At 36.5% G+C, this 27167-nt stretch overlaps 1 protein-coding gene across 1 annotated transcript in view; it reads right to left on the reverse strand.

Moving 5' to 3' along the window:
- The window catches only part of LOC136832841 (A disintegrin and metalloproteinase with thrombospondin motifs like), a 353918-nt gene that overhangs the window by 298420 nt on the left and 28331 nt on the right, over positions 1-27167 (reverse strand). The window lies entirely within an intron of this gene.

Raw genomic sequence — 27167 nt, forward strand, 5'->3', positions numbered from 1 at the left:
TGTACGACTGCTAAAATTCTTCGGCTATTGCTGTTGCTGCCATTAATAAAGCTGAAGATGGAAAACGTACTGATAACTGATAAGGACTAAGTCTTTAGGTTCGACAGTGTTATAGCCTCATCCACGTGTGTGTGCGTTTGTTAATTACCAGTTCCTCGCCTTATTAGAGCTATATGAAACAAAGAGTTTATTCACTTACTTTCCCTTTATGCAACACTGACAGTCTAAGGGTAAAAATTTCACCATTTAGACTTGACGTCTTTCAGCCTGGAGCAAGCTTCTCTCACGACGGGTGCTTATGTAAGTGTGCAGAATGAGAGGACTTTAGTCTGACTTCGCTATGTAATGTCTATAAAGCCGGGGGATTTGCCCTTTCGACCCTCAGTTAAAATACCTGCGTTTCCTACTGTAATCATGCACTAGTCTAAATATAATGCAAGAACCAGAGGGAAACACTAAAAGGCATAAGTGCCTGGAGCTTTCGTGCATTTAATATACAATTCTTCAGGGTACTGTACCCTGAAGAAGTGTATATTAAATACACGAAGGCGCCAGGCACTTATTATTATTATTATTATTATTATTATTATTATTATTATCATTCAGTAGATGCAACCTACTCAAATGGAACAAGCTTCAAAGAATATGATGTTCTTTAGGAAGTAAAGGAAAATACAAAAAGAAGAGATAGCACTTATTAAAAAAAGAAAAAATAGATAAATAAATAGATAAATAGATAAAAATGTATTAAAGTGGAAGAAGAATAGTATTAGGGTAGTAATGCATTGCGTAAATATAATAACCTTCTCTTCTTTCGTACAACACGAAATATGCCTTTAAATATTTCCTTCTGGCTCTTGCAGTACATTTAGTTACGTGTTCCTTGTGACTGTATAGTCTAAATATGTTCCGGGATTTTGAAAATCTACAGTTCCATAAGAGATCTACACTAGATGACAATAAGAAAGAGCAATATAACTTGTTTTTGTTCTTTGGCTCTATGAGAATACTGAGTTTTTCTTTTTTGTAATATAACCAAAGTGAAAGTGGATACCGTGAAAGAAAATTCGAATGATTTGCAAGAAGAAATGATAATTAACAGAGAGAGAGAGAGAGAGAGAGAGAGAGAGAGAGAGAGAGAGAATGTGGCTAATGCTCTGTAGAACTTGTATGAATAGTCTTCATCTATTATCATGACTTTTACCATCATTAATTCCATTAATGGTAGCAGTAGTAATAGCCGAAGAATGGTGGCACTTGTATATGATTATTAATCCTTCGAGAGAGAGAAAAAGTATCTTTTACGTAGCCAGCAATAAATTTAGAGTATCTTTTCAAGATATCAACTAGTAATTTGGAAAATGTTGGACGTTTCCATAAAACTCTCCCATAGCTTGAAGACAATCTGAAGCAAGACTTTCAAACATAATTGGTTATAAAAAATTTGTTATTCCTATTTATATTGAGGAACTTTTACAAATACGTATGAAAAGGAGAGAGGAAGACTGATGTGCAGATTTCAATGGAAATCTTCATAGATAATTATCAAGAGTAAAGATTATTAAGATGGTGTCATGTAAATTTTACAAAGATTTTTAAGGAAGTATTTCGTAAGATCAGAAAAAAGTGAATGATTAAAATTGCCTTGAGATACCCAAAGTAAACACGACATAAGCTAATCAAGAGCAGTTACTGCAATGGAAAATACGAATAGAAATAACAATTGAACAACAGAATTGAATTGGAAGTATTCACGACAATAACGAAATCCAAGCAACGGATGAATTTCTAAGAGCCACTTTTTTGTTTATCAAGAAAACAGCAAGTCAGAGATAACGTGGAGGAACACAACGCGACAAGAATAACGGTAAATAAAAACAAAAGAAGAGAGCTGATATCAACGACTCCGTCCTCGGGCGCTCGAGCCACGCCCATGGGCACCTCCAGGACCCCACCCAGACTGAGTGGTGGCTGGGAACCTCTAAGGTTGGCTGCTTATCAGCGACACGCGGGAATCTCAGCCATTTTTATGGCAGGAGGCTTAGCGTTAGACAATACTTTCACGCCTCTACGTATCCTTGACTCACAAAAGCTCGATCTGGCCGGCGAGGCGAGAAAGGAAAGGACGAACGGGTTAGATCTGGTTCGTTATCCGGAGTTCAGAGGTGAAACTGCGGACATTAAAAATTAAAAATGATTGTATCTTTGGGTTTCAATTTCACTTTGTCTTGTCATTTGGATGATCGGATTCTGGCAGCAGTATATCTACTCTTGGTACTTGGATATTTCATATTTTTTATTTTGTTGAAAACCCCAGTGCTGCTTCCCAGTTAATTCCGATAATGAAGAAGATAACTTTTGATTTGGACGATATTTTCATTTCCATATCAAGGTGGGGGCCCGGGTGAGGGATGTATAGTTTGTTGCTCTAAATTAAATGCAATGAAATCTTCCGAAAGCATCCGAACCGTCCATAAACGTGAGACGAAACTGACCAATTGCATAAAAAACCAACTTAATTAACCTGGACTAATTGGAATTCATAATTCATGAAATTATATCGATCCTTTACCACAGTCTTAGCTAAGCATTAACTCAAAAAGCAAAACCCTCTATCTACCATGGAATCACACGAGAATTGCTTTCGTGAACAAATCAAGAATACGGACGAGTCAGTCGCAATCGCTCTCTCAGAAGAACCCATGCTTGTGGATCTTTCGTCATCACCATCCATCATCATCAGCAGCATCACCATCCTTCAAAAATAACCAAAACGAGGCTAGTTGCGCCAAGGGCGATGTTACAATGACACTGCAAGTCTCGGTTTCCAAACCGTACCGCAGCCGCCAGGCACGTCAAACAAACAGACAAACACGCAGACATATAGTCTATTCATTCATAAAGGTTCCCCGAGGTGCAACGTTCGGTGAATATCGCAATACAACCTGGCTGTTATGTTATATAGGAAGATCCACTCAGCGGTTTTACGGTCGGCTGTGGCTGCATGCAGGGCTTATATATAGCGTTGCTGAATTGGCCATTGGAGGACGGGATGCAAAATAATGCCCCTTTGTGAAGTACGGGGAGGGCGTGGCCGCGCATTGTTCGGGGCAGCAAAAATCAGCTGAAAAGTGCGTCAGTTTTGCCAGCAACAGTAGTTGTTCGACTACCATTACAAAAAGCGAGTGGCATATTGCTCCCAACTGGAGTTACAAGAAACTGAGATAAAAATGATTTTGGCAGCCAAGTGGATGTGTTTATTAGGGTGGCTCTTGGTTTGCGTTTGCGCGTTAGCGCGCGCGTAAGGGGAAGGGCGGATTATTAAGGATATGGATTCGATTTTTTCCTTATCCTCGCTAGTTTTGCTACGATGGGTTGCTTTTCCGGACAGAGAGAGAGAGAGAGAGAGAGAGAGAGAGAGAGAGAAGAGAGAGAGAGAGAGAGAGAGAGAGAGAGAGAGAGAAAGGAGCAGAGGCAGGATATAGCTTCCCGCGAGGGCCAAAAAATAGTCTACTTTTTGCTTCTAAAGTACTCTTATTGCATAATGTAAATACAAATTGTTCAGTAAAATCATAGTCTCACCCGCTCCCTCTCCGACGGCCACCCCCCTCCCTCTTTTATGCATTTTGAATCTAAATGCAACTACGAATGTCTTTTTCCCACTGTAATCTAACAACATTATATGAAATTTATCGGGCCATTAAAACATTATCAACCCCATAAAACCATATACAGTATATATCAATTCAGTCCTGAGCACTGTCCAGTGATCAAGATTGAGGTATTGTCAACCAAGTTCCTGTATGTTTAAATGATTTGTTTTATTTTGTCATAAACTTTTTTATACCAGTTACTGAAGTTTTCATTTCATCAGTCTTAAATATATTGATAGTTATAATGTTCATTGATTTTCACTACTAGAATTGTAGGTACTATGCTTTGAGAAGAATCATAGTAAGCCAGGCTAACAGGTCAAACGACATTCTAGAGAGGGACAAAAAGATTTCGAAAGTAGGCACAAGGCGCGTATACAGCTGAACGCAAACAAACACAGGTCTGCGCTTCTCCAACCGTAACTTCGAGCAGACAAAAGTGAAACCGCCGCAACTGTTCCTATCGTAACTGTGTCCACTGCTGCACCCAAATGTCTCCCTTCGGAGCTCCAAACTGAGCATTTTTGGAAGGACCCAGTTACTCTACAGACGTATACTACGATAAAGTTGAACGATTTACCCAGCAACCGCCCTGCACAATTTATTGCCCCAAAATTAGTTACCAAAATTATATGACAAAAATTGCCTCTTTGGAAACTGGTAACGATTCAAGCGTAAGAGAAAAGGCATCTTTCGTTCCCTCCCTTCCTCTAAGCCCCCGTCCCTCCCTACCCCTGTGAATGCTGAGTAGCACTGAGGTTTATTTTATTCGTTTTTAAGTCGCCTCACTGATTTTTAACGAGGGAAACAGCGGTTTCTCTTTTAGCTGCTTGCAGTAGGAGAGTCTCTGCAATGGAAGAAAGCGAAAGCTCTTGTAGTTTGCGAGACGATATTTCAAAACTGTTTGAAGTAATTAAGGTACAGTACTGTAAAGATTTTCATAATGATAACACACGAGGATTTGAGTCCAGTTCTTAAGGACTTGAATGTCTCATGAGAGTTAGCATTCAGCCAGACAGGTATGAACGATGTACCGCCGGCTTCCATTACATTATCTAGTGATTTCAATTCTACGTGAAATAAATATCCATAGAACTTTTTCATTAGAGATCCCAGACATTTAGTCAAAACATTTTTCCTTCCTACCTTTTTTCGTTTATAACCAAACTGCTCCCAAGTGAGAGGAATCTTTTTAATAAAAGGTATTTGTTGGTCGCATTATATGCTGTTCAATGAGTGTTCGTTTGAAAATGTTTATTAATACATTTTAGGTATTTTCTGTTTACCCTGTTGACTGACACACATGGTATATTAGCACAAAATTATACGTGCGACCTAACTCTTTTCTTAGTAGTGTTTTTGGTGAATAAAAGAAGCCATTATTTCCATGGAAAACCATTAGGCCAGATTCTGAATGCATTCATAAAGTGCATCGAAGTGGACTGACATTTAACGACATTCATCGATTCTTGGATATGTCAAAGAAAAATAAATAAAAAAAAGGGGAAAACAAAGAAGAGAGGAGTAGATGAAAAGCAATTCTTTTTCAAAAAATTTGAAGCTGTCGTTTGTATTGATCGACTCCCAAATTTTTTCAGCAAGAAAAGCTGACAGATACGCTGACAAGATGGTTATCCCGTTGGTTTGTAATTTAGAGTATCTTTACCCATATATCTCAAATGCGATGACCCTTACATAAAGGAAAGTATTGCCATAATTACTAGGAAATATATAATTGAAGAGTTCTTCGTAGCCATAACAATAAGCAGAGCTGCTGAATGTAGTCACTAGTCTGTCTCATGCACACACACACACAAATATATATATATATATATATATATATATATATATATATATATATATATATATATATATATATATATATATATATATATATATATATATATATATATATATATATATATATATATATATATATATATATATATATATATATATATATATATATATATATATATATAAAAAAACCACCTCATCTAAAGCGAAAAAAAGGCTGACAGCGAGATAAATAGTAATTCCTACAGCCAACCTTTCTAAGAAGAGAAAGACATTGTGGTAGAAATATATATACATTACACACATATATATATATATATATATATATATATATATATATATATATATATATATATATATATAATATATAAGAGAGACAGACAGACAGACGACAGAGAGCATTTGTGAATGCTTTCATCCATCATGGTTTTATAAATGTTTGCTTCACAAAAGGTAATCACAACCTGAACAAATGATTTTACCTTCCAATCACTTCACAGAATTCCTTTTAGAAAAGAGCTAAGACAGGAGAGAGGAGACTCCGGAAATGAGGCAACGGAAGGGAAAACTTTCCGTATTAAATCGATCCGGTTTTAATGATGAAACGCGACCACCATTGCATACTTCCGGTCTTTTACGTCACGGTGTTTACTCTCCGATATTATCACATTAACAATCGGAGAGAGAGAGAGAGAGAGAGAGAGAGAGAGAGAGAGAGAGAGAGAGAGAGAGAGAGAGAGAGAGAGAGAGAGAGAGCTTGGTAGTCATATATCTGCAACAGTAGTTAGTTTATTAACACAGAGGTGCTTGATGCTAGGTACATAAATTGTTATACTTGCGTAATACGCTGAAGAAATCTTAGTTATATGATGGTATTCAATATTCATTTAGCAATGTCATAATAACTAACGCTAAATAATATTCTTCTTGATCCGACATTTGATCCTTTAGTTATAGACTTGATTTTAAATAATGTACTTCCTGAGGTGTAGATTTCAGTCACACATGTGAGAAAACATTAAGTTCGGTCTAGATAATAACTTTTTGAGAATTAAAGCTTAATAGGAAGCTAAAGATTTTTTCCGGGCCATTTTCATATTTAGTTATGTTGAATCATCCTGTACAATTACATATATATATATATATATATATATATATATATATATATATATATATATATATATATATATATAAATATATATATATATATACAAACACACACATATATACATATATATATATATATAAATATATAGTATATAAATATATATATATATATATATATAAATGTACACACACACACACACACACACACATACATATATATATATATATATATATATATATATATATATATATATATATATATATATATTTGTGTGTGTGTACGTGTGTATACTCTATAAGTAAAGTTAACTATGCAGTTTAAGTAAACATCAAAATCATCTAAAACATTCTGCTGAACTCCGATACAGACGTGAATATCTATTCATTCTCACGAATAAAAGCTGTTAGTATTACGTAATTTTACAGTCATGAAATTAATCTCGTGTCAGTACACGGAATTCATGCATGTGGTAACCATTTCCACATGGGCGTTGTAGATGAAGTCCCTTGTGTGCAGGATAAGCTGCAGGAATTCACGCGTGGCACGCGAGCACCAAGAAAGGAAACCACCACCGCTTCATACCACTATTTGTTTTTGTGTCTTACGTCTTAATTTATTTATTTTTACATATATTCACTTTCTATTCATTAGAAATTCTTATATTCTTTTTATGTCAAACTCTGATATGTATTTTAGAACAGAAAGGCCTCCCCTATGACTGTTATTTTAACGAAACCTCTGTAGTCTTAAACAACATTATATAAGGGGAATTTATTCAGAAATTCTAAGTCCAGTGTCAAAAATAGGTCTAACGGAGTCAATAAAGATATTTGCTAGTTGTACGAGAGTATTTATGCTAAGAAACTTTTGTTTCATCAATTAAAAGAATATTATATGTTTCTCTCTCTCTCTCTCTCTCTCTCAAATCTTAGTACAACGAGATTTATCCCCTAAACTAATTCACGACAAAATCAGCTGGAATCATCCTTTAACTCTCCGTCTTTATAAGAACCTATTATCAGGTTTGGTTCTTCTGTGCTCCGAGAGTCTCAGTTCTCTTGTTATGCAAGATATACATTAACACGTAATGTCAAATTTTGACATTACGTGTGAGCTAACTCACACTATACAGCACACAAGACAATCACTGCTGTCTGTCTGCTGTAATTCACAGCCCACATTTTTTTGGGTGCATTAAACTGAGAAGTTCATATATTTTTGTTTTGTAGAAGAGTAATCTTCGTTACCATTACAATTACTATTGTGATTGTTATTAGTGCTTAATATTGTGTCATCATTTACTATAACACTTATTTTCTGATCTAAGAACGCATTCCCTAGGATGTAGAAGTTAGTATGGCAACATTAGCTTGAATCGTAACTCAAACTCTAGGACACGCTATCATTTGTTGTTTTAACGACCTATTGAACTATTGAACTATTATATATATATATATATATATATATATATATATATATATATATATATATATATATATATATATATATATGAATCATATATATATGTATAACTGAAAATATGGAACGTGATGAATATAAAAATAAAGATAAAATCCATTTAGAAAAATGGAAACACTGGAGTGCTGCAAGGCCTTTCGACACTAGTCTGCTAAGTAAAGGACTAGTGTCGAAAGGCCTCAGCAGCACTCCAGTGTTTCCGTTTCTGGATTTGGATTATATATATATATATATATATATATATATATATATATATATATATATATATATATATATATATATATATATGTGTGTGTGTGTGTGTGTGTGTGTGTGTGTGTGTGTGAAAAATTTCGGCCTAAAAGGAATAATATTTGATAAGTTCTAGCTCTTGATAGCTGTTTGGTCAACGTCGACATTCTATCGTTATTTCCAAGCCAAACACCCAGGTTCGAATCCTGGTTGGAGCAGAAGCACTTTCCAGTTATTATTCCTTTGGATGCAACTTATTCCAAAGTGTTATATTTTTTTCATATCGTAAATAATTTTCCATTTTAGCTATCAAGGTTTGCTGCATTTTCATTATCTTTGATTTGGGAGAACTGGCCTTGCTTACTGTTTTAACGTTACTGCAGTAAAGTTTTTCTTCAGGAATTAGTGTGATTTTCGATTACAAATGATAACAAGTAAAAAATGCGCCGAAGTTTCTTCGGTGCAGCTGAGTTTTTTGTACGGCGTATAATCCTGTATGAGCTGCGGCCCATGAAACTTTCAGCCACGGCCCAGTGGTGGCCTGTGTTGTTGGCACCTGTAGTGGTGTCAGACGCACGATCATGGCTAACTTTAGCCTAAAATCAAAACTACTGAGGCTAGATGGCTGCAATTTGGTATGTTTCATGATTGGCGGGTGGATGATCAACATACCAATTTGCAGCCCTCTAGCCTCAGTAGTTTGTAAGATCTGGAGGCGGACAGAAAAAGTGCGGACGGACAGACAAATAGCCATCTCAATAGTTTTCTTTTACAGAAAACTAAAAACCACGAGAAATCCTGGTCTGCTTACTGGCGCTGACTGATACTTTAAAGATCTGTGACAGTAATCCTTTTGAAAAGATACATACAACTTTTTAAACCACATCGCTGGAACAGTATCACTTGGTCAACGATAACCATTTGCCTGCACTTGCAGAGAACACTACCGCCTCCGTTGGCACTCATAATGAAAAGAGGTTTGTAGCATCTATTCCTCAAACCTTCCGCTCTAAGAAATGTGAAGGAATTCACGAAAACAATATCAAGTAATGCGAGTGTAAAGCGGATCAGGTTTATCAGGACATAACCACAACAAAGTGTACGAGCCATGAATAAGAAAAAAGCAAGCAACAGATTTGTTATGCAAGTTGATGCTTGGAATCTATGAGGAACATGATGTTCTAAGACTCTGAATTTAGTAGGTGTTCACTCCAAATGTCATTCACTTTCATTGACTCAGTGAATGTAGATTGCATCTGCTGCTGTGTGACCTGAGTAAAGGCTCCGACAAATTCATTCTGATTCATGTGAGAGTCATTCCGAATGCCATCTGCTTGTAAAACATGTCAGTGATGTAATATTCTTTAAGCTGCTTTTGGTTCTATCACGAACGAGAATTTCTTGATAGAATGCTATGAGGATTGTCCCACAAACACACACACACACACACACACACACATACACACACAGTGAGAGAGAGAGAGAGAGAGAGAGAGAGAGAGAGAGAGAGAGAGAGAGAGAGAGAGAAATATGTCCTTTGCTGCGAAAAATGTAACAATTTTCCGAAAAACACATTATCCCCAAAACAAACGTGAAGTCATAGCAGTTTGCAGACAATTAATATTTAGCGGCTATACCATGCAAATAAAAAGAAAGAAAAATCTCAAAATACCTTTGATGTCGTCAAGTACGGAGAAGTTCGTGGAGAAACCATTTCAAATGTTATGTCTAATTAGAACTGAAGTTTTACCATTTACTTACTGAGGCTGGTTTTCTAGCTTAAAGCCCCGAGTTAAATAGTTAATTTAGGAATATATATATATGTATATATATATATATATATATATATATATATATATATATAGTATATATTGTATATATATATATATATATATATATATATATATATATATATATATATATATATACATATATGTATATATATATATATATATATGTATATATATATATATATATATATATATATATATATAATATATATATATATATATATATATATATATATTTATATATATATATATATATATATATATATATATATATATATATATATATATATATATATATATATATAGTATATACAGAAGTCTTTCTATTAGAACTAGGTTTCCCCTTTCCAAACCACCCTTTTCTGCCATTAGAGAACACAGTTTAGCACAGGACCATCCTTTCACTGACCTGGATTTTCGGGTACTGTCTTTTTGTTCAAATAGACTGGACCTTTTAATTTCAGAGTCGCTGACTATTAAAAAGATGAAGCCGGAATTGAACAACAACTCGTCTGGTATTCAACTAGCTATCGTGTAATTTCATAGTAGGTACTCAATTAGGTCGTTAAATATTTTACTTTGTGAGTGGTAGTTTGTTTACATTTCACTTTAGTTTTATTTTCATATTTTTATGTTTGTGTTTTTAATTTTTCGTTATTTTACGTCTCACCCTTTTAGTTTGTATTTACTTGTTCATTTTATATATTTCGTTAGTATTTTTGCTGAAGATTTATTATGACAATTCATACACATACACACATATATATATATATATATATATATATATATATATATATATATATATATATATATATATATATATATATATATATATATATGTATATATAAAAGCGCTGATTCAGTACTGAAGTAACTTTTATAGTTTTTCTATCATTCAGTAAATGAATTTCACATATAATAAAATAGGCATTACAATCCCCTCTTACATTGCAGGACCTACTTAAAATGTTTTGGATTTCCCTGTGATTTAAGCTTTTCTGATTTCTACAACTTTCAGTCTCTCAAGAGGCCAGTTTCTTGCTATCCTTGCGCTAAAATCCCATTTATGTTTTAATTTTTATTCTCTCTCTCTCTCTCTCTCTCTCTCTCTCTCTCTCTCTCTCTCTCTCTCTTGTGCCAATAAAGTCGTATTTAAACATGAAGTATGTTTATTAAAAAGTCAAGTTAAATTAAGGATACATCTTGGAAAAATAAATTAATTAAAGGGAAATCTTAATAATACTACCTAGAAGAGCAGTGTCAAGCAGAGAGAGAGAGAGAGAGAGAGTGTGTATCGATATCAAGGTAAATCAAATTAATTAACAAGCACAATTGAGGTAATTTACATTGCATACTTTTGTCTCTCAGAGGGTCATTTATATCGTCCATTATTTTTGTCAGCTGTTAAAAAATATTCATGAATGCTAACGATATGAAAAAGCGAGCGCCCATGGTTTACTCAGCCAGTCTTGCAACGAAATCTCCTAGTTATATTTTTCCCATTCGTTCGTGATCAAATCTCATCGTTTCACACTAACAGCTACTAATTTCTACCGATTGGCAAGTCGTAAAGCCGCCAGTCTGTAGACCGAAGGAATGTGGTGACCGAAAAAATACGCTCACCTTGTGAGCATGTCACGAACTGACCTTTGATTTTCAACTGTGGGAAATACATTAAGTCACGGCGCTATCATTTCTGTTTACCAACATGGTAAGCAGCATGATTGTCTATCCCAAGACCCACGATGTTCCTGCGAATACTTAAAAGATATGTAATCCTTCACCATGTCAAATTAGAGGATGGATCAACCAAAGAAATGGCGCCAGAGGTTTGTCCTCTTTATTTTCTACAGGAAAATGTATCACTCCCCTATAGCAATAAGAACGAAAATTGCCTGAATGGCAAAATCCCGTTTAAATAAAAGTAACACATTAGACTATAAATATTTAAAATTCAGGTTAAGGTCAAATAAAATGCTAAAAAAGCGACCAAAACAAAATCTGGTAACATCCTCAGTGGTAACAACGAAAAGATACATCGAGAGATAACACAAATTTCAGCGCCATTGGTCGTTCATTATAATTCTTATCAGAACTGTGACGTTATTTGCAAAACTGTCAGGAGACAGTGAACATATGCACTTGTTTCTTAGTGCGTGCGTGGCTTTCGTTCATTATTAAAGTATGCGAATATGTCACACTCCATAATTATGTAAATGTATACATATTAACATTAATGTGTGCATTATATATATATATATATATATATATATATATATATATATATATATATATATATATATATATATATATATATATATATATATATATGTATGCATATATATATATATATAAATATTTATATTTATGAATATATACATATGTATATACTGTATATACCATATATATGTATGTATATATATGTATATATTATATATGTTTATGTATATATATTAAATATATACATACATATATATAAATATATATATATATAATATATATATATATATATATATATATATATATATATATATATATATATATATATATATATATATATATATATATATATATATAAATGAATTATGGAAAGATACTGGGATATTATGGGATTACCAATGACGTGCTGCGGTACTCTGGTAATAGCGTGACCGAGTGTCCGACCAGATCTTGTAAGGCATGTCTGCTCAAGGGAAAGGTTCCAAAGAAATAGGAAATGAGCACAATTGTACCACAGTATACAAACCAAGGTGATAGAGGCGTAAGAGTTATAGGGGCCTCACATTACCTAGTATACAAACGAAAGTGTTGACTAGGCATTTGATTGAGAAAGTAACACAGATCATCAAAGACTTAATAGGGGAACACGGTGTGAGTTTAGGCAAGGGTGAGGAAGTTGGATCAAGAGTTAGTTTTTATGAAACTGTTTATCTAGGAGTTAGAAAATAAAGAGAAAAAGCTGTATATCATCCTCGAAACTAGAGAAAGCATTTGACAGAACTGACAGAGACAGTGTGGAGCATGTTGAAGATGCATGACATATAGGAAAAGTTGTTTGATATCAGTTAAAAGTTTTTATGCTAAGGGAAAAATGTAAAAAAGGAGAGCGCCTAGTTTGGTGCAAAAAGTGAATCTGATACAAGAGCGTTATGTCCCCTTAACTCCTCAATATCTATTATGATGGCGTAAAATGAAAAGCCAGGGATAGGAAAAGTTGTGAATGAAGTGTGGATTAAAGATGGTGCAGCTCTGTTAGAGGAGAGTGAAGAGAAACTGCAGAAACTAGTGGAAGAGTTTGGACGTATTTGCAAAAGGAGAAAGCAGAGAATCACTGTGAGCAAAAGTGACAATATGACTGTAAATGGAAACCGGAAAGATGGAGCAACTATAATAAAATTATGTATGATTGGAAAAAAATGGAAGGGCTTGATTTGTATACTGTATTTACTTGTGAATAAATAAAATGGATGGTGTCGGAATGAGAGAAGTGGTATACAGGTATAGGAAAAAAAGGTAAGTGTTGCAAGTTGTTGGGAAGAGCGTTGAAGTGCTTCTGTAAGTGACAGGGGAATGTGCAAAAGGGTTCTTAATCCAACTCCACTTTATGGAAGCGAAGTGTAGATGCTGAATGTAAATGAAAGGAAAATAGCACAATAAGAAGTATTTAAAGGGAGAGATACAATAAATGGTAAAAAGGTTAGCATAGGTGAAAGGTTGGGTTCGGCCAGGTGGAAAGAGTGGAGGACGCTAGGTTGCTGGAAAGAGCGTATAATTCGGAAGTTAGAATGTGCGAAGACAGAGCATAAGATAAATGTGGAAGGTGCAATATGCTACGGGATCGATGCACGGCTTATGAATCTCCTGTGTTAGAGCGTGAAATGGCGGCTAAGATCGTGGAAGTTTGCTCTACAGGGTCATCCACGATTCAGCAGTTCAAATATAAATGTAGCAGTGACTGGTCTGTTAGTTTTTCCTTGAACCGCTTCCTTTTTTATCTTTCCTTATATATAGTACACACACACACACACACATATATATATATATATATATATATATATATACACTGTATGTATGTATGTATGTATATATATACCTGATCAACCTGGCGCTGCCTGGGTTAACTCTGAATGACAACCGATAAACTCTCTCTCTCTCTCTCTCCAACTCTCCCTTACTTTTTCCGTCTTTCTCCTCCCTAACACCCCCTCTGCTCTCTCTCTCTCTCTCTCTCTCTCTCCCCCTCTCTTTCTCTCTCCAACCCTCCCTGTCTCTTTCCCTCTTTCTTCTCCCTAACACACCCTCTGCTCTCTCTCTCTCACTTCCTCTCCCTCTCACTCTCTCTCTCTCTCTGTTACCCCCTTCCGACCCCCCACCCCCTTTGTTGCCACTGATGTCTTAACCCCACAGTAAGGCATATGTATACCGAAATTAGGTAAGATAAATTCGTAAATTACCTAAGTCTACGGGCATAACCGGTACCGTTTCACGGGCAGAACCAGCCCCGTTTCAGGGAAGCCCTTCCCACCCTCTTTTGTACCCTTTGATGCTAGTGATTTCTTACCCCCACAGTATTCTTTTCTAGATAGTAAGCCATATGTATATCAGGTTTGGTTGAAATTTCTCAATGTGTTTCTCAGAGCTATGCTGGCACATACACACATACATACATACCTAGATACATCCATTTATATAGTTCCTCGCTGGGTGAGCGGGTTCCGTTCTCAGCTACCACTCTGTTGGTCGCGAGTTCGAATCTCCGACCGGCCAGTGAAGAATAAGAGGAATTTGTTTCTGGTGATAGAAATTCATTTCTTGCTATAATGTGGTTCGGATTCCACAATAAGCTGTAAGTCCCGTTGCTAGGTAACCAATTGGTTCTTAGCCACGTAAAAATAAATCTAATCCTTCGGGCCAGCCCTAGGAGAGCTGTTAATCAGCTCAGTGGTCTGGTTAAACTAAGATATACTTAACTTATCCATATATATATATATATTTATATAATTATATATATATATATATATATATATATATATATATATATATATATATATATATATATATATATATATATATATATATATATATATATAGATAAATATAAAACATTACATATCCCGAACACCCTCTTTAAAAACCATTGTTTTATTGCATTTTCATTACAAACAATATCGAAGGCCCTATAAAAATGCCGCAAAAATGTCAGAGGCAGTAAGTACGTAAATCCTTCAAATCATTCCCATGTTCCACACGTAGTTTCTCACGTTGCCTTGGCCTTGTGTTCCCTCCGCTTTACTTCGTTATGATCTAAAGATAAAAAAGAGAAACAGCACAAGCAAAACCAGCACTACGATCCAAGAGCAAGACCGAGAATCAACACAAGAACTTGCTTGACGAATCATGATGGAGCACCCGACCAAATCCGTGGCCTTAAGTGGTGATGGAAAACCGCCTGGAAGGTTACCTTAGGTTCCTATTAGTAACGGGAGGAAAAGGTCATCTAGAAAGTACATATCTAATTTTTGACGCGAACCTTGAGGATGGAGAGTTAAAGCTCTCTTAGCCTTTCCAAGACATGACAAATAAATGAAGGTAAACCATCCAAAAAGTTTTATCTTTATTCTTGAGGCGATAAATCTCTCTCTCTCTCTCTCTCTCTCTCTCTCTCTCTCTCTGTCTTCATACTCTCCTGTTTTTCTATTTTATTGGAGTTTTATGCACATATCTTGAGCAACCAAAACAGGCCGATGGTTTTGATGGGTGTTCATGTACGTGACAATGAAGCACCTTGTGAGATATGAAGTGTCTCTGAAGAGTCTCCTAGTCGCCAGTCACGATTCTTTGTTTCCAAAAATAATTTATTCTCAAGAATGAAAACAAGACAGTTGACATTAGTAATATTCATAACAAATATAGAAAAAATGTATCCAAGAAAGGAAGAGATAAAATAAAATAGACAGTAGTTCTTTGAAGACCACTGCAAGTTATTCTTAGTTCTTCATTTGAGCATCCTTTATTGTATCTTTGTTTCTGCGACTTCCGAACAGAGAAGACAAGACATAAGAAAAGAAGAAAAAACTCGAAGGGCTTGCCAGGAGGTCCCTTCAATCACCCGGTGCCACAAAGCATGAAATCACACGTTAGTCATTACCATATGAGCGAGTGACACACGCAGAGGCCTTGCCTTCGGAATGGAGTGTTTTTCTCCGCCATTTGCGCATCGACTGCCTTCAACATGATAATTCTTTTGAGAATGAACTATTATTTTGGCATCAGAGGAAAAAATAAAAAAACTTACAATACTTCATCGCTAGATTTTGTCGAGGACATTGAGCCTTTTCAAGGTTTATTTATCTCTCTCTCTCTCTCTCTCTCTCTCTCTCTCTCTCTCTCTCTCTCTCTCTCTCTCTCTCTCTCTCTCTCTTTTAACAAGCAAGACAAATTTAAAAGCAGAGAGAATGTCCATCCAGTTATTAAAAAAGTCCCCTATGTAATTCTTTTATATCTTTATTCGTCCATTCCTGATTTCTCTTGCTTTCCTCCATATACAGCTGTCTGTCTGTTTATCTGTGTTTGTATCCAGATGGTTGATGCTAACTGATCTTGAAATAAATTCTGCTATTCAAAGCACATCAGCTAAGTCATTTATGTTTTTATGACGCAGTTTACAATGAAAAGCAGAAGGTTCTCTGTTGCAAAGCACAATAAAGCCTTACAGATAATATGCTTCACAACAAAACAAAGAAAGAACAGGAAGTGAAGGCGATGCAAGACAAAATGGAGATTAGTGAAAGATCAGGAAATCCGAGGCCAGCGAGACTCAAGGAGAGGGAAAATTCAAGCAAGAGGAATAAACGGAGAGGAAATCTGAAGTAGGTTAAGTCCGGGAAAAATTTTAATGAAAAAAACAAAGTATAGCTCATTGTTACAAATATAACAAAAGAAGAGTGATCTTATCGCAAATGTATTAGAGGACTTAGGGAATTATAGCAAAAAAGACAACAGAATGGGAAGTTAGATGCCTGAAGCAAAAGGGCTGCAAAGCTGGGGCAACTGAAGGAAAAGCGAAGTGAAGTTGGAGCATGTAAACTAAGAGAGATGAGAAGTGCGAGTAATGAGAGTAAAACGGATTGGATAACTGATGCAAATAAAACAAAAGAGGTGGAAGAGAGAGCAACTAAAGCACAATGGAGAAGTCGGAGCAATTGAAGCAAAAGAAATGGAGAGTAGGAACAACGAAAGTAGAAAACAGAATTTAGAGCATATAAAAGCAAAGGGATGAGAAGCAGGATCAAATAACGCCTAAGAGCTGGGAAACTGTAGCAAATAAACCAAAAAGGATGGAAGATGGAGCACATAGTGCAGAGGGGTTTAGAATTTGCAACAATTAAGCAACAGGGATGAGCCTCTGGGACAAATAACGTAAAGGCATGAGATGCTGGAGCAAATAAAGAAGAATGGATGGTAAGTTTGGACAAATAAAACAAAACGGCGCAGAAGTGCAGCAAATAAAGGAAGAGGGATGGGAAACTGGAGCAAATTAAGCAAAAGGGATGGGAGGTGAGGAAATACACGATAAGGAATGGGGAGTTGGACTGAATAACTCAGAAGAGATAACTGCAGCAAATAAACGGGGGAAATGGGAAAAAAAGCAAAGGTGAAGGGCAGTAGCAGCAAACAAAACAAACCGATGGGAACCTTGAGCAGGTACAGCAAAATGGATAAGAAACTGGAACAAATACAGCAGAATAAACAAGAGGGAAAGGAAGATAATGAAAGATGGAAATGGTTACTAAATTAAAATAACTTTAGAGAAAGGAGAGCTTTAACTGAAAATGATGCAAGGGGGGAAAGAGAATACTAAAATGAATTTGAAATAAATGAAAACCGAATAAATCTTTTGGAAGCGAAGGGAGTGTGGATTATGTGACGTGAAAAGATGTAAGTGAAGGAAGTGAACGAGTGAAATAAACTGAAAGTGAAACTAAACCAAACGAATAAGTATTGCCAATGTAGCATTTAAAGGAAGTAAAGTACAAAAAAAAAAGGCTGAAACGAAAGCAAACAAAGAATAACTGAATACTTGGAAATTGTATTAAAGGAATTTGAAGCTAATTAACATACAAAGTGGAAATATTAACAGAAGGGCGAAAGGAAAACAATGAAATGGGTGGAAAAGAAACAGAACTGAAGCAGTTTTTTGAAAAGAGAAGGAGGACAATATAATAAAATCAGAAATGAGGGGAAACTATAACATCTACAGTGGATAACCATCCCACTCAGTCACACTAAGGCAGCAATAGCACGAAGACTTCCTGGTCTCGCTGACAGATAATTGACGGGAGAAATGGAACCGAATGTTTTCCGGGGTGTGAATGGGAGGTATTTCGGTGCGTGAGTCAGGGAATCCATCGTCTTGGAGATCTCCCGAGAAGAATCGGCTGGCTTGAAAGAAGAGATTCATAAGGCTAGAGGAAACTGTAAGATATTCTCATCAAGCAAGTTCTGCACGTTTTATATCTTGGTAATTTTCTTCATTTCATTCAGGAATAAATTATGTCTTATGTAAATTTCTAATGGCTTAGTAAAAGTATGCTAATACTAGTACTGTTGTTGTTACTCCTATTCATGATGGTACAGCTAATAATAATATTGACATAATTTAAGCAAACAAAACAAATATCGTTTTATTATTGTAGAATATACGAATACTTGACAACGATACAAGTCAGCTGAAACGGGATTTCGGGAAGAAAGCTCTCCTCCCAACATATGATAGGTTTTAAGGCTGAGCGGACTCAGAGATGAATTACACACCCTTTCCTTTCTCCGCCTGAAGATAATGACCGACTTGGTGAAGTCACCAGCAACCTAAAGCGTAAGAGTCAGATGATCCACCATCATAGCTTCAGATGATTCAACTTCCGAGACAATGACTTTTTTCCAGTAGAAACACTCTGCCATTCACCTCGGGTAATGCGAGTCTGCCTTCGTCGAATAACGAACGTAAATCGCATGCGCAGAAAGTATCACAAACTTATGAAAACCTTTCTTCTTCATCTTCGTCTAAGTTTGAGTAGCTATGGTCTTGGCGGTCGAGTGGCTTTAACGAGCCTATGAAATCGCCCACATGTCAGGTGGTCATTCATCCTTCGTGGCGTGGAAGATTTCGAAGAAACTATGTTGGGAAAATACAAATACACGACTGGGTAGGAAGGTTTTTGAAGTCTCTCTTATCATGCGAGTGTCAGTGCGCGGCTCCTTGTGATTAGTTTTAAACTTTCCCGTATGTTCATTTCAACAAGATTAAAGCGTTTCACTAAATTACCTGTTAAACTGTGACATTAACTTCCCCGTTAAATGATGCAAGTATTTTGTTTTCTGTTCTGTCAGTTCTTGAAGCAAAGAACAGTGCGAGCTCTATAATATAACCTTGAAGTAATAACTATGGCAATTATGCAATACTGGCTCGTTGATTACATGACGTCACACCCCCGGTTGACGAAAGGTGGGCTTGCAATCATGCTATGTAATTGGCTGTAACTAGCAGTTAACGGTATTACAAGTGCAGAAACTGACATGAAACTGGCATTTAACATATTTTGCAACATGAGCCCTATAGAGGCAAATGCATAGCACGGGGATATTTGAACACCATCTCCCGTGGCTGCAAAGAACTTTTTCCATCAATTCTCTGTATATATTCGTTTATTCAGCTACTGAAAATGAAAACACGAATTAATTGATGGTTTCACAATTCCTGTTATTTTCAGCTGCTGAAAATAATCAAACTAAACTCTCCACCGTTGACTCGAATGAGTGACATTGACTGCAGTGAGTGAAGTTTAGGGTTCTTTTTCAGGTTGATTCTCCCAAACTGGCCTTCGGACGACTTCAACAAAGAATGAGCGAACATACGAACAGGAGCGAAGGCGAACACAGAAACCCCAAATGTCTTCGTCTGCAAATGACACCCCAACCAACACCCTGCGCATAAGAGCGAAAGGTGCCACGCCCTACTTGAGCGCTCTGAAAAGACTCTTTGTCATCATAGCTGAAATGAATGAGATAGTTAGAGCCTGTTATGTGAAAGTCGACGCAACTTCACGGCTAATAATATGAACAGTAGCTGCGTAAACATTCTTCCATTAGTGCGTCAACAGCCGCCCAGAAATTAAGGTCTAATTGGTCTTTTGCGTGAGGGTACCTGTCTTGCTTTATTATGATCGTCTGCATAGAATGTATGCATGCATGCATAAACTAAAATTGCTCGCATACTAATGTATTTATGCAATCATCCAAATTTATAATGTATTATAGATTTTGCTGTTTAACAATTTAACAGAACACAATCGTGTTGTTCACCAGTGGTTAAAGCACGGTTTACACGCTACGATAAATTGTAGCGATTTATTGTAGCGATCTGGTTGTTACAATTTGTCGTTACGTGTAAACAGGAGATCGCTACAATAAATCGCTACAATTTATCGTAGCGTGTAAACCGTGCTTAATACAAAATATTAAACCAGTAAGCCTGGAATTTCTGTAAATACCTGGATATGTTCTGCACCATTTCGGAAATGCCTGTTGCAGATTCAACGGGGAGCGAAGACAATTCCTTCGGTACATCAGCACGGTCGCCTTTGTTTAAACTAGGATTCTCGAATTTCTCAGGGAACAAAACGCACGAATGAAAAGTAAAAATAGACCCAACAATGAAACAGGAAAATAAAACAATAAAACCTGATATAAAATTGAAAAGTAAAAGTAAATTTAACAACATTCAAATGAATAATTCAAGTGGGGTTTTGACTTTCGCTTATCGAGTATCGACTTCCTGTATGCATCGGGTGTCTCTTTTGAATGCTGTACGCTCCGTGTGACAGGAATCGATAATAAGTACTGGATATCCGTTTCGGGGCTGATAATCTCTCTCTCTCTCTCTCTCTCTCTCTATATATATATCTCTCTATATATGAATATGCATATATGTACTGTATATATATATATATATATATATATATATATATATATATATATATATATATATATATATATATATATATATATACATATACATATATATATATATATATATATATGTATATATATATATATATATATATATATATATATATATATATATATATATATATATATATATATATATATATATATATAATATATATATATTTACTTATTTACGTACGGATGCTTGTTTAAGAGCTATTTCTTACGTCTTCCGTCTTAAATGCTACCTGATGTTTAGTGTTGCTGGAATTAGGATACGTGTTGCTCGATTTGGCGTAAGTAACACTAGCTAAGATTTGGGTTATTTTTGAAAATTACTTCTGATCTGGAAAGATGCCTCAACCGGTTTTCTAAGTGGCTTTGATTTGGTAAATGTCTCGCCTGATTTGTCAAAGGCGTCGCTTGGTTATTGGACAATTTATATCCTACGAGATACCTCTTTACTTTGGTATCCGCGTCAACGCGACAGATTTTCCAGTTCTTTAGGCGACAACCCTTCCATTTCAAATAATTACAGATTCCATCATCATCAGCGGCGCTATCATGTAGTTACTTACAATGTAATTATTTATAACTGCCTTACATCCTTATATGAGTGGCATATATTATCTTCGGAAGCAAGGAAGGAAGTGGATGTTGCTTCATAGGGTGTAAACAAAAGACTTGCAACATCTCCATTTGCCGGTGTGCTCATTCATCTCCTCCGAGTTTTGCTCTAATGTAGGACTTTACATGGCTTTAGATAACGACTGAACTGAAGGCGATAGAAGGAAAAGGTTAAATCATTCAACACAAATTCCTAAACTTCCTCCATCTCCTCTCAGTTTTGCTATATGGCAGGTTTTCTTTGTGTTGCAACCTGCTACCAAAATAAAAACATTTTCTTCTTAAATTTTAATTCTCATTTGCTGTTTTCATTCATCTTCGGCCAAATTTGTTGTCATGTGAATGCATTTGTGTATGATCTGTAGGTAAATGAAATATAAATATTGAAAAAAAGGTGAAAAGGGAGGTTACAGAAACATCACTGCATACTGTGCGAATGCAGTATCGATTTGCAACGGAATCCTAAGAGGCAGAAAACAGAGAGAAAAAAATGAACATAAATTGCGATAAGTGAAAGTATTTCAGATTTATGACAGCATTACGTCCTGAAACGTCGTTCCGGGGAATGACTGGACAATAACTGAGATACAAGGAAGTATTTCGATCTTATTTCTCCAAGAGGGGAAGGGCAACACTGTACAGTCTCGGCGCGCAATTCTAGTTTTCAGTATAACTAGCACTGTGATCACTTGCTCGTGCTCTTCCGGGCTCATTTCTACTTAGAGTATCATTTTGTCCTGCCGTTATCGCCTCCACCGTTGCAAAGTTTTTTTTTTTTTATCCACCCCGTCTGACCTTCATACATCATTGATGGCCTTGCAATTGACAGATTTCCTTCTGTTGCAGCTCTGCAATCGCCGCAAGGTTTAGATGTATATGTGGAACTGAGTCATCGCAATTAGATACACTAGGTTGCTAAAGCTCTAAGAATAGCTAAATTCGTAGCTGAAATGAAGGTTTGATGCTGCATTTCTCGTTCCCTCATTGGAAGTAGTTAAGCGGAATTTCGTTGTTCTTTCCATTACAAGTTTTGTTGCAACATATTATTTTTAAATTATCAATCACGAGTGCACAGTCATGCAGAACAAGCTGAAAATATTAAACTAATCGAACTTAATTCAGCCAGCTCTCACAGAAGAGAAGCAACTTGCAGAAAATACCACATTAGTGCAGATAAACGTATTTTCCATTTATTTTTCGGACTAAATGAGGACTGGTATTTACATTCCTTTGTTTATTAAAAAGATAAGAGGACAGGTAATTTTCAGCACCAGTTATGTACATAATACTTAATAGAATTCGATCAGATTACGGTGAGGATGTTTAAATTCACAAAAATACTTGGTTGCTTTGTCAATTTTGGCTTCAGTTTGCAAGAACTATTATTTTTGTTTTCATTATTATAAAAGCAAATGCAATTCAGGATATCACAAAAAAACAATACATTAAAAATGGACCTTGTTGTCTGTGTGATCTTTTCCCAAGATTGAGGCAAGTTTTAAAGAATGCACAGTGCTGATTGTATGTTTCAAGTGATTTAATTTGGAGTTCACAAAGACCTGTCTGCGAGCTTTTGAACGAAAGGGAATTGGTTTAGACTAATATTTGCCGTAGTGAAATAAAACCTTACAGCGTAATGCCAAAAATGCCAGCGAACCTTCAGTCCATTATCCATTCCACCCCAAGGCATGCGAGGGGATCGCCATTTGGGTCAAACGGAACACTTTCAAGTGTTGAACTTCACTTCTGTATTTCTTTCCTTTTTGATTTCAGTTCTCACAGAACCTCAGTAGAACTCAGTCATAAGAGACGTAAGGAAAGAAACCTTGTCAGTTACGAAAGGAAGCGAAAGGAAAAATGAAAAAGAAAACCAGACGACGCAAAAGAAGGATCGTAAACAAGGAGTAATAATCGTGCCACTGTTGCAAGGGCGCACGCGCAAACCCTTACGGGTCAGCGCTTTAACCTGGTAACACGGCATTACGTAATGGCGGATTATTTCCCAGTGAAGCGGTTGCAGATCTGCCGCAGCATCCGCGATCTGTGATGCAACGTTTACCTCACAACCGGCTATTACCATCAGCGGGATTACCTTAATGAGAAGACCATTTCGGAGATGCGCAAAAAGCCTACGACGAAGGCAGTTAAGAATGGACTAGTTTTCGTTCTTTTGTCATGCTGAGGCAATCTCTGGGGCTATTTGGGAAATCGATCCGTTGATTAGGGCCTCTGTCTGTACTTGAGTCCACCACCCCGCCCCCTTCTTCCCCCCAGTGGACCGCTAAAACCTTTCTAAAGTTATCAAGCCCTGAAAAAAAACATATCTGGACTTGCTGATATGATGAAACCGAAAGACACCAAAAAATAAGGTAAGGATATTGCCAGATAACTGATATACATTCCGGAGGGTCTTTATCACATTTAGAGAGAGAGAGAGAGAGAGAGAGAGAGAGAGAGAGAGAGAGAGAGAGAGCAGAATTTCTGCCATAGAGCTATTTGAGTTCATTAGGTATAAAGATGGTAAGTCTTAAGAACTCTCTCTCTCTCTCTCTCTCTCTCTCTCTCTCTCTCTCTCTCTCTCTCTCACACACACATTCCTAAAATTTTGGAGGTCAGCATAAAATGCTATGGCTCGATACCATCTTTACATAAATCCCGTTTTCCAGACTCTTCTTTTTCGTTTTTCACAAGAAAATCTTGATAACTTATGGATGGAAAACAGTGTAACTTTTTAAATTGGTAGATTATCGTCAAAATGATTATATAATTAAACTCTATGAGAAGACTGTAAAGGTAAATTGCTTTGCTAAGAATATTAAGATTTCCAAGAATTATGCAATAAGAATTCTTTTTAGTTTTCTGTGAAAGAAAACTACTGTGACGGCATTGTCTGTCCGTCCACACTTTTTCTGTCCGCCCTCAGATCTTAAAAACTGCTGAGGCTAGAGGGCTGCAAATTGGAATGTTGGTCATCCACCCTCCAGTCATCAAAGATAGCAAATTGCACCCCTCTAGCCTCAGTAGTTTTTATTTTATTTATGGTTAAGGTAAGCCATGATCGTGCGTCTGGCAGCGCTCTCTGGAGGCGTGTGACACACTTTCACTTGACCGAATTTGGGGAGTAACCGAACGCTGGCCGGTGGTAACTGATAGCTTTATACAGCATTATACTGTGTACAGAAAACTCGATTAGCGCCGAAGAAAACTTCGGCGCATATTTTACTTGTTGCTTTCGTCGCGGGTAATTGGCAATTACAATGACCGACTTTCTCCTGTATGTTGTGCATATCACTCAGCACTTAATTTGCATAATGGCTAATAATCGTCAATACGCAAAACTACAAGAATTTAAGTACAGTATCCAAAGTATATTTCTCTCTCTCTCTCCTCTCTCTCTCTCTCTCTCTCTCTCTCTCACTTCATAAACACAGGCCCATGTATAAAAAGCAAAGACCTTCCTCAGCATGAAACCATGTGGCTCCGCAATAAACCTTCAAAGACTTTGTAAAGGATTAATCAGGGGAAATTTATGGTGACAATTAAAGAGTATATATCAAAATTAAATTCACTTTCAAACGATGTAATCTGAACTAGATAATGAAAATAGTCTAAGATGAACTCCTTTCTCTCTCTCTTCCATTCCCTCATCGAATGCAATTCTGAGATGATTCCACAAGTAAAAGAATCTGTATGACTGGTTACATTTTAGTGATATATGAACATGTACTCAGCGATATTCACTAGTAATAAGTCTTTGAAAACTTCTTTCAATTTACATATTGTATTGTCTATTTCATACTTTTCCATTTTCATTTGAGCGCGCAGTAAAATCGACGTAAACTGATCTAACGCCTTCGTAGACAAATACGGACATAACAATATGATTAACACAAGAATTGGAAATAGTTTTTCATACACAAAAATGAATGACAACGTTTCTGGTACAAGTAGTAGTAGTAGTAGTAGTAGTAGTAGTAGTAGTAGTAGTAGTAAGGTAATGAAAATAAAAAGTTAATGAGAAAAAGTTTGAAAATGGTAACGATGATAATATTGATCATAATATTGATAGCAACGTCGAATTGGGAAGGAAAGTAAAAGTGCTTATAACCGAGCATCGCAGAACAGCTCAGAAAATACAGGACATATTCCAGTGAAAGTTCATGCTCGATTGCAGGCGCGCACGCACGCACGCGTAATCTTAATTCCCAAATCGCAACCTGATTCATGGTACAATTACTTTGATTTCAAAGACATCGGACGCTTTGCTGCAGCTCACGTTGTTCTCTCTCGCCCTGTTTCTGCCCCCATCACGAAATGAAACAAGTAAAAAACGCGCTTTTATGTACAGCGTATAATGCTGTATGAAACTCTCAGCCACGGCCCATGAAACTCTCAACCGCGGCACAGGAAACTTTCAGCCAAAGCCCGGTGGTGGCCTGTGTTGTTGGCACCTATAGCAGTGCTAGATGCACGATCATTGCTAACTTCAACCTTAAATAAAATAAAAACTACTGAGGTTAGAAGGCTGCAATTTGATATGTTTGATGATTGGAGGGTGGCTGATCAACATAACAGCCTGCAGCCCTCTAGCCTCGGTAGTTTTTAAGATCTGAGGGCGGTCAGAAAAAGTGCGGACGGACAGACAAATAGCTGTCTCAATAGTTTTCTTTCACAGAAAACTAAAAGTAGGCATTATTTTTATCGTTATTATCTCTATCACAGTTTTTGCAGTTATTAAGATTTAAACAGTAACATCAACGGCACTAATGTCAACACAAGAGTAAAACTAATGATACGCATTATCAGCTCTGCTTAGTTTTGAGACAATTTCTTCAGAAAAGCCACTAGATGCGTAAATGACGCACAAAACGAAAGACATCATTCCATTTGGAATCAGCCCCATCCCAAACAATCATTGATTCAACAACGGGCTTTGGGACTCTGTCATGAGCAGCAACGGGTCTCAAAGGAGCTAGAGAAACAGAGTGAGTGAAAGCAATAAAGTGAAAGGGACACAAGATAAGCCAGTAACGAATACGCCGAAGTTTCTTAGGCGCAATCGAGTTTTCTGTACATCGTATAATCAAAGCCACCGAAAATGGATCTATCTTTCGGTGGTCTAGGTATAATGCTGTATGAGCTTTGGCCCATGAAACTCTTACCACGACCCGGTGGTGGCCTATCCTATATCGTTGCCGGAAGCACGATCATGGCTAACTTTAACCTTAAATCAAATAAAAACTACTGAGGCTAGAGGGCTGCAATTTGGTATGTTTGGTGATTGGAGGGTGGATGATCAACATATCAATTTGAAGCCCTCTAGCCTCAGTAGTTTTTACGATCTGAGGGCGGACAGAAAAAAATACGGACAGAATAAAGTGCGGATGGGCAGACAAAGCCGGCACAATAGTTTTCTTTTACAGAAAACTAAAAAGGAGAGTAGTGACTCCACGAGTTTTCCTGTATTGTACTGGA

The sequence above is a fragment of the Macrobrachium rosenbergii genome, chromosome 50 (genome assembly GCF_040412425.1).
Source record: "Macrobrachium rosenbergii isolate ZJJX-2024 chromosome 50, ASM4041242v1, whole genome shotgun sequence".
In the NCBI taxonomy this organism is placed as follows: Eukaryota; Metazoa; Arthropoda; class Malacostraca; order Decapoda; family Palaemonidae; genus Macrobrachium; species Macrobrachium rosenbergii.